At 50.0% G+C, this 9,998-nt stretch overlaps 1 long non-coding RNA gene across 1 annotated transcript; it reads left to right on the forward strand.

Moving 5' to 3' along the window:
- The first annotated feature begins 2,449 nt into the window (after window positions 1–2,449).
- On the forward strand, window positions 2,450–6,677 carry LOC120643073. The gene is made up of 2 exons (XR_005662841.1): window positions 2,450–3,120; window positions 3,455–6,677. It is a non-coding gene; the product is annotated as an uncharacterized LOC120643073 (long non-coding RNA).
- The last annotated feature ends 3,321 nt before the right edge of the window (window positions 6,678–9,998 follow it).

The following is a 9,998-nucleotide window of genomic DNA, read 5'->3' on the forward strand; positions in this document are numbered from 1 at the left end:
GGAAGAGTGGCTGATTATCCAGAACTTCTTCCATGGCCTGAATCAGCAAGCCAAGGACCACATAGATGCAGCAGCGGGTGGTTCCTTCCTCTCTCTCGATGTTGCGGGAGCGAAGATGCTTATTGACAAGATAGCCTCCAATCAGAGTTGGAGAGGTGACAAGCAGCCAGCCCGTCCGAGGGGCGTGCATCAGATCGACAACGTCGATATGCTGGCTGCCAAGATAGATCTTCTCATGAAGAAACTGGAGTCTCCACACATGGAGGCTAACCAGGTCTCGGAGTCTCGGATGACATGTGAAACATGTGGCGAGACTGGGCACTCGGGCACGTCATGTCCGTTTACTCAAGAGGACGCGAACTTCGTTGGCACCAACAACAATAATCCCAACTTGGGATTCCATCCTCAGCAAGGTTGGAACTCAAATCCCAACCTCCCCTTCGGAAATCAGCAAGGTATGAACTTTAATAACAATTTTTAGCCTTCTTTAAAAGACCTACTTTATGGCCAGAAGCAAATAAATGACAACATCAGCAAGAAGTTTCTTGCTAATGACAAAGTTTTGGAATCCTTGGCCTCACAACTAGAGGGCTTTAGCTCTGTTATTAAAAACCAGTTGAGCTTCAATAAAATGATAGAAACCCAGGTAGCTCAGCTAGCCTCATCCTGTCCTAACGCTAACACGGGGAAACTGCCCGGGCAACCGGAAGTTCCCTCGAAAGAGAACGTTAATACGGTGACTACGCGTGGCGGTAAGTCCACACGGGAACCACCCCTCCCATAGGATGCAGGAACCCGGCGGAAAGCCGAATCCGCCAGCCATACCGAAGCTGAAGAAGAAGAGCAGGAGGAGGTTGTCGACTCCAACACTATTGCAGCCCAGGAAGACCCCGTGGAACCCCCTAGAACTTCACGGGACTACCACAACACAACGGCCTTACCGTTTCCGGAACGGATAAGGAAGCCGGTGGCCGACGAATAATTCGGCAAGTTCGTCGAGGTAATAAAGAAGCTCTATGTCAATATACCGCTTCTTGATGCTATGCAGGTGCCTACGTATGCCAAGTATATCAAAGATATTCTTGGAAACAAGAGAGTGCTGCCCACCACCGAGGTCGTGCAGTTAACAGAAGAGTGTAGCGCTGCTATACTCAATCCTCTCCTGGTGAAAAAGAAGGACCCAGGTTGCCCAACCATCACATGCTCTATCGGGACTCAACATTTCTCAAACGCTTTATGCGACTTGGGAGCAAGAGTCAGCGTCATGCCCAAGGTAGTCTATGACCGCCTTAATCATCATGCGCTTGCCCCTACTGCCATGTGTTTGCAGCTAGCGGACCAATCAGTTCGCTACCCCGCGGGAGTAGCGGAAAACATTCCGGTGAAAATTCGGAATTTCCTCATCCCCGTAGACTTTGTCGTCCTCGACATGGAAGTTGACACCAAGACACCTCTCATCCTTGGGAGGCCATTCTTGAATACCGCAAACGCAAGTATTGATGTGGGAGCTGGAGAAATTCAGCTCAACATCAATGGTCAGAAGGAGACGTTTGCCTTCAAACCGAAGGTCAAACAATGTTCTCAAGTCAAGGCAATCAACCGGAAAAAGAAGTCCGAGAAAGAGCCGGAGAAGCCATCCATCCCACCTATTGAAGCCCTCATTGAGTACGTAGAAAGTCTACGGATTCAAGAGGAGGCGAAGCAAATCAAGCTTCACAACTACAGAAATGCGAGACGAAGAATCCAACGTAAGAAATTTCTGGAATCGGAGAAGAAAGAGGTCGAATCAGAACCCACAATCAAGAAGGTGTGGTGGAAGAAAGGGTCGTCGTCGGAAACTCCACCCGGCGACGACAAACAAACCAAAAGGAAGGAGAGTCCAGCTCTGGACTCAAAACCCGAGCCCGCGCCATGAGGTTCATGGTATGTATCCATCATTGCACTGCATATAGGATAGTTTATTTATTCTTGCATAAATTTTACTTCATCTCTGCATAAGCATGTTTGATTTCAAACCAAAGCATGTTTGAATTTCGAAACACTACACTCAAAAGAACTTCACAAAAAATTTCGAAGAAAATTCGGCCATTTGTTAGGCCGGCCGGCCCCATCTAGGCCGGCCGGCCCCACACTCTTTTGTTTTGGCCAGGAATAACAAGGGATAAGGAGTATTGCGTGCACATGGAGCAAAGGAAAAAGGACGAGCACTGAACGTGCCAAGGTCAGGCCGTTCGGCCCTATACAGGCTGGCCGGCCTCCCTGCGCCGTTCACGTCCCCTCACCACCGACAGGGAGCACCACCACCAGCAGAGCTACGCCCTAGACCCCAGCCGTGGCACGCTCGCCTCCGTTGGAGGCCGGCTGGCCTCACTTAGGCCGCCCAGCCTGGCCTCTGCGCGATGCTTTAAAACCCGACGATGGCAACGATCCTCAGTGCACCGGAAGCTCAGGTTTGCGTGTTCCAGCCCGAGCTCGTCCATCTCCTCTCTCTTCCTGAGTTCCTTTGCTTAATTGAGCTCTTTTGAGTTGATTAAGTAAAGAACTCAAGTGCTAGCTCAACCAAAAATAAATCCTTTAGCATTTAGTGAAGTTCTTTAAATCTGAAAATCCCAAAAATATTTCCCTTGAATAAAGTTATGGCACGCTGAATGACAAACAGTTGTGGTGGTTTAATGCCCTGCAAGAACGACTAACCTCTCTATTAATTGTCATATCCTTCGGGTATTGTGTACTAACATTTTGCAAGAATCATGTTCGAGAAAGCAAAAGAAAATATCAAGAAGACGTTCTCGAAAAGCTCGAGAAGTTCACGGAGTTCGTCTTCCTCGTGGGGAAATATGTCGGTCGACTCCGGTCGCCATACAAATGTGTCCCGTGAGGAAGAGGAGTCTCCAGCAGTCCCGAGGCACCGTCTCCACATCAGGGTCCTGACGATGGTTGAGCAAATCGTCGTTAAGAACGACTACGAACGGGAGGCCCTGGAGCTACTGAAGAGGCAGAACTTTGACCATGCCAAGCGGTTCGAGTCACGCTTCCTCATGAAGATGGGACTCAAGTAGGACATGAACAAGGCCTTCACTGCTATCGGATTGGAGAACTTTGTCGACATCGTCGAACCAGGTTCGCAACTCTTAACCAAGTAATTTCTGATTTCCCTTGCCATTGAAGAAACCGGTGCTAAAACTAAAGTTTATTTCCATCTCTTCAATGAACAATTTGAAATGAATTTAAAAGACTTTAGCATCGCGTTGGGTTTTCATAAAAGATGCACCCTTGACCCCAATGAGCTTGCTAAGAAACATCGTTACGACCGAAATTCATGGTGGAGTGCAATATCAAATGAACCTATGAGTAGCAAAAACAACATAATCTCCATCCATAATCCTACTTTGAGGTTCCTAGCTAAGTGGCTCGCCATGGTCGTGCACCCTCGTGCTGACTTTCGCCTTTGCAGCTTGCCCGAGCTACAGTACTTGTACGCCACGGCGAAGGAAATTTGCTGCTCTCCAATAAGAACCATGCTCGCCCACTGGCAGAAGATGATCTCCGGCAGAAGCCCCATCGATATGACCTCCCTGGTCACTCGCATTGCGAGGTACGTCGGTGTGTTGGACAATGCCGAGGTCATCTTCATGCCAGAAACCGAGGCATTCAGGTATGAGGTTGGCCTCGAGCACTTTGTGTAGGGACACATGATGCGCGAAGGGCCCGGAAATTCCATTTTTATGTGTTACCCCAGGTACGACAGAGAGATCGAGCTCCCATGCCTGAGACTCTCTCTCTACGCAGTGAAGAGCCTAACCTTGCAGATGGAGAAGAAGGAGCCCGCACGACGGAGTGTTGCAGGTCCTCAGACGAGAAGCAGAACCCGGCTGGACCAACCAGCCGGAGCAGGTTCATCGCGTCAAGTGCCCCCGGTTTCCACTACTACGCAGCCCGGACCATCCACCCAGAACATGAGCTTCGATGAAGCCTATGGGTACTATGCCCATGGCGACCCGAACATGTTCCAGGCTGGCAGTAGTGGGTACACCGGTGATCAGGGACCGTACTACCCCGCAGGTATGCATCCGTCTTATGGTCCACAGGTGGGTCCTTCGGCATCAGCACGCTTCAACTATGAAGACCCGATTATGCGAAGCATCTCCGACCTCTAGAACCAGATCACCACACTCAGCACACAGCAGCAGCAGCTGCAGAACACCATCGCACACAACACCCAGTTGACTCAGCAGAACTGGGGGCTGACTTCAGCAATGCAGTACGACGTCTCCAACATCTTCCTCCACATGGGGTTGGACCATCAACCGTCCCAGCCGTACTATCAGCCCCAGCAATACCAGCAGCCTGAACAAGAGGACAACGACGATGAGGATGAGGAAGAGGACGAGGAGGATCAGGACTCCGATGAGGAGGACTGAGCTTCTTTGAAGCTTGGGGAGGGGGGGGTCATACCGTCAGGTAAGTCACCATATCTCGACCGTCTTTTAAGCAGCCATGCCATGATAGTATGCATCTAAAAAAATAAAATAATAATAATAATAAAGAATAATCTCATATGAGTGGAAATCCGTGTAAGCTCTTGCCTTGGAAATGATGAATAGTTGCTCTGTTCATGCCTTGTATGTGCCTCGTTTACAACTTTTTACTCTCCTAGTACATGAGCTAGTTGGCACATTTTAGTTCCACTGAAAAATGGTTGAGTGGAGGCATGAGTTTAATTTCCGAAGTCTAAGTTGTTGCGGGATTTGAGATAGCCCAAATCGGATTTAAAACTGCTTGCTCTAGTAGGGAACCTCTCGGAATCTTTTGAAAATTAAAATTTTGGTGAAGGTTTCCCATATGGTTTTAATGACCCATCCAAAGCCATACATGCTATATAAACCAAAATGAGCTATCTTGTGTTATCATGAGCTTTGCCGAACGATATGTCCGTCAAGGAAATAGAACTTGCCATCTGCCGATCAATTTCCTCCATATACCCATCGTCTGCTAGCCTCACATGTCTGGCCTGCTAATCACCCATTCCGGGATTAACATCCACTGTCAGACATCCTTTCCCCCGCAATCATACACCAAAAGTCTCCACCATACAACTGATCATCCCATATAAGGACTTCTCATCATGAAACTCCAAAGTTATTAGAATCATTTCAGCAAAGAGAGAGGGGATCTTCCCTAAAAAAAATGAGAGAAGAAAATCCCACTCTCCCAAAGAGTTGCAAACAAGGAGTTCAAATAAAAAGACCAAATTTCCTTCCTAGTGTGAGCCCATCTCTTTCCATCCTTTGACACCTCACAAAGATCGGAATTTGGTTAAGTTCAAATCCTTCCCGGATCATCATTCGACTCGGCAATATAGGTAACCAAGGTATGCGACACTCTCCCTACCTACAAACTCCACATATCAGCCTTAGGAGTAGGAAAAAGAGGGACAAAAACTCCGAACCCAAGTGAGGATCATACACATTGAGTGACTCGAGAGTACCATTGGGAAACCAGAGTTGTTTTTGAAAATCTTGCAAAAACTCCGAGAGAGGAACCTGAATAAGCAGCAGAAAATATTCCTTCAACCGCTCAAGACCAAGGGATGAAAACAGATACGCCCCATCTACCAGAACCTTAGGTATGAGCCAACTTACTCATAGTACATACGGGACGAGTAATATGTTGTGCACAAGGTACCTGCAGGGTGTGAACATCGATGCAACTCCTGATCCACCGAGCCTCAATTTGAGCTTTGCTCGAGGATGAACAAAAGTTTAAGCTTGGGGGTGTTGACGGCCATTATTTCACGTTCTGGCCGTCAACTTCTCGGGAATAAACAAGCTTTACACTATATTCCATTCATATTTTGATTAATTCTAATAAGTTCCACGAGTTTTGGATGAGTTCTGATTTAAGGAGAATACATGACAAAAAGAAACGAATTTGGGCCAAAACCCAGGCCGACCGACCTATCCTAGGCCGGCCTGGCACCCCTACAAACCCCGCCACGTCTTCGATCCAGGGGCATTGTCATGGACTCAAGTGTATCTGAGCCAAGGATTGGACGTCGGTTTGATCGAATGGACTGAAAGGCTTGCACAAGGATCAAAGGCCCCACCATTCAGCGCAAAGACCTGTCCAAGTCAGCAATCCACCTCCCTGAAAGATCACAAGCGTCCACTAGCAACGTCGGTGCAACAGAGGGCCGAGAGGAGCCAGAGGGAGGCCGGCCGCCCTCCCCTAGGCCGGCCGGCCTGGTCTTGTCTGCTTTCGGGCAATGCAAGCTACACCGACTCCAGGAGGCAATCAAGAACGTCCACGCAAAGGCGGTGGCCAGATGGCCAAAATCCTAGGCCGGCCGGCCTAGGAGAGGCCGGCCGGCCCCACTCTGCAGCCACTCAGGCTCTGGCTTCATGTGAAGGTTAAGCACAACTGTCACAACCGCCTCCAACCGACGCCACGTGCCTCACCTGCTCAGAGCCGATCTTGGAAGGGCTATAAATAGAGCACTCATCTCTCACTTGTAACACACACCTTGGAGCTCATTTCTCTCTTCACTTTCAAGAGTAGGATTAGTAGTTTAGGAGTTAGAGTCGAGTCGAGCTTGCTTGGGATTTCGGAGTCCTCGGAAGTCTGGTAAAGCTCTTGTATCTTTCTTTCGAAGTTATCAATATAAGTTATCTTCTCTACTTTTTTGAGTCAGCTTTACTTTCCGCTTTCTTTTATCTTCTCGAGTCTGAGTGTTCAGCTCGAGCGCGGAAGTTTTATCCTTTAGCTTAGGCTAAGTTATCTCTCTGATATTCGAGAATTTATCTTACGGGTTTTCTCGCCCGGACTAGAGTATCTCAAGTTAGTGCTCTAGGTTGAGGGGGATTTCTCTCGAAGGCCTCGAGAGAAATCCTAACACCGAGTGCAGACGTGGTGTATGATCTTAGTGTTAGCTAGAAAGTGTGTTCCACCCCACGGTATCGTTGTGGTAGGCGGCAGGTGGTGACAGCCCTGTCCGTCCCTTGTAGTCCACCACGTTCGGGTGTTTTCATAGCAGTAGTGCCGACTGCCGTTGGACTCCCTTCTCATCCCATTCTGAGTCCTTCCCTGAGGCCACCGAAGTAAGCTCTTCTTTCCCAAGGATTAGTTAGATAGTTAGTCTGATCTAGAGAGGCTAGCTCGATAGTTCAGAAGTTATCAGGTATCTTATCTCGCTCGTTGTCCTCCCAACTGCTACCTCTCTAAGGAATTGAGTCTCCGTGTGTCACTCGGTCATAGACTGGCCATTTATCTTATCCTTGTATCTGGCTTACCCCCGTCTAAATTAGGCGGTTGATCAAACTAGTACAGTTATCATTCGATTTACGATACTCTTTACCATAGTGCTTCCCTGAGAAAAAATGTGATACCCTCGAATACTCTATGGTGAAGTGCTACAGCGGTGATTTTGTGTGCTTGCGGGATTAATATTCTTTTGGGGCATAAGAAACGCCAACATCCACCTATTGCAGGTGGTGCCGGCTGTGGTGGCGGAGGCGTAGGGCCCTTCTTCTTGTGACAAGGGCAGTTGCAGTAAGAAATAGTGAATGGTTCATCCTGTGAAGAGGCAGCATTGCTGGTATCATCATCTTCTTCGTCTTTGTTACCCTCGCTCACTTTCTCATAATGGTTCACTTTCGTTTCTGGATCAAAGATACGAATCTGTAGGTACTCGATGAACTGTTGAACCGGATCAATTGGTGCACGATCGACCCACCTAGTAAAACCACAGTTTTCTGGAGCATCGGAAGACTGCAAAAGAAATTTTATGTAAGGTGACGAAATGAAGATAAAGATATAAAACAACCGAGAATTACCCATGCGTGTGAGCATTTGAAGAAATACCAACCGTCATCCATCCTGTCGGTGCACATCTGCACTAAACAGTCATCATCATGTCTGTATTTTGGCCATGGTTCTCTACGGTCATCGTATCGTCTAAGAGGAGTTTCCTAGGTGAATTCACTCTTGTGTTGTGGTGGAAACTCAAACACTGGTTTTGGAAAGGAATCAGGTCCAAGAGGCATGTCCCAAATTATAGGATCTCCCTTTCTTCCCACTTTTTCTTTCCCACTACCGTAACCCTTCCCGCTAGACCCACATCCAGACATTGGGTATACAATGAGCTTCGTTGTTTGAGTACTGCTGGGAGTGCACCAACTTAGGAGTATTTATAGGGAGACAGCCGGGGGCGTGCAGAGGGGGACGTCGGCCGGACGGCGACGGCGTGCGGACCGCGGGCGAGGGCGGCCGGACGGGAGGGAGGGCGGGGGCGTGCGAGAAAGATGGGCGGGGCGACTAGTATAGCCGAGCTCGGCGCCGTGGATCTGGGCGTCGAGCGTCAGCCACGTCGGCTGAGCGCTGAGGTGGATTTGGTGTGCCGACCTCAGCGTCATGGGCCATGGCGCCGAGACGTTAAAGCTCGGCGCTAAAGGCTGTGACGCCGACCCCCAGGGTCCAGAAACAGAAAATGTTTCGCCAGGGGTCTATTTGTGAATTTCTTTCGCGCGAAGGGCCAAAAAGCAAAAAAAAAAAGACTGGGCCCGCGCCCTCATCTGCTACCCTGGTTCGAAATTTAGCGAACAAAGAAGGCTGGTGAGCACTACGAAACGCAGGACACCCGTGGAGTCAAGAATTCAGAGCGGCTTATGATAAAGACGCCAGTACTACAAGCGATGGAGAAGAAAAAGGAGCTTGCGCGTAACCTGTTTTCAGCGGTGTCGGTCCTTTGATCGAATGTAGGAGCCCCTTCGTTTTGCCCTGGTTTTATCGACGATTCTTCCCATCCTGCTGATCTTAATCGACCACCGATCTTCTTTTTCAGCGAACGCATCCGCACACATGGAACGTGTTCTTTATTGCATATCATGTGCTCGCAGTTATAGATGGCCATTTGGCCCGATACCCATGGGGCCCGAAGCCCGGCCCATATTAGCCCGACACGAGCACGACACGGGACTGAATATTATTGGGCTCGGGCCGGCACGGGCACGATAGCCGGGCCGTGCCTGGGCCTCAATCCCGGCCAATGGACGCGTCCAGGCACGGCCCGAAAAAGGGCGGCCCGATGGGTGGCACGATAGGCCCGTTTAAATACTATGTTATCCATTATCAAACTCTATTTAAATATTTTCGGGCCGCCGGGCTGCCGGGCCAAACGGGCTGGCCCGGCCCGATTAAATCAATTTCGGGCCGTGCCTGGGCCGGCACTTCAGCCCATGGGCAGGCACGGCACGACCCGTTAATATTTTCGTGCTTAAACGGGCCGTGCTTAGACGGGCCCGTGCCGGGCCGGGCCGCCCGTTTGGCCACTAAAGCGTGTATCGGCCTTTGTTTACAGACAAAAAAAAAGTTGGATCGGCAGTGTGCAAGCATAGTATCCTTTGCTCGCCTGCGAAGCTTGCCCGGAAGCTAGATCTGCCGCACGTGATTTCAGCAGGGGCCCCTTGTTGCACAATAAACAAGTAAACAGCTGGCGATTTGGGAGCCACGGCACGCGTACGATCGCGAGCAACACTGACGTCCTAGATTATAGTAACGCGAAGGGGAGGGCCAAAGAAATGAAAAAGCTCGCTCCAAGACCAACCAGATCTGGCCGTGCTTCAAACGGCACGGCACTGTACTGGCTGCCAATAAAAGAATTCCGAACCCGCCAATTCAGAAGTCCCGGAACATGACACGAGGCCGCGCGGCGCCGCGCAATCATGAATCCTCCTCCTCCTCCTACGGGAATGGCGATTCACCGAGGTTTCGCTGGCCCCGCGCGGCCACAGCTCACGGCTCAGGTCACTCGTCGCTGACTGCTGACGGGGGAGTTTGTTCGCATCAGTGACTGACAGCTTACAGCTAGCAACCCTCAGCAGAAGGCGGAGCTGGGAGCTCACCCGACGAGCTCGGACAGGTACGGACAGGCTATGACTTCTCCCGCTGCGGCCGTGGCTCAGGCTGTCACCGGGCACCACCTAACCGGTGCAGCATACGGG

Source organism: Panicum virgatum, chromosome 7K (assembly GCF_016808335.1).
Source record: "Panicum virgatum strain AP13 chromosome 7K, P.virgatum_v5, whole genome shotgun sequence".
Lineage (NCBI taxonomy): Eukaryota > Viridiplantae > Streptophyta > Magnoliopsida > Poales > Poaceae > Panicum > Panicum virgatum.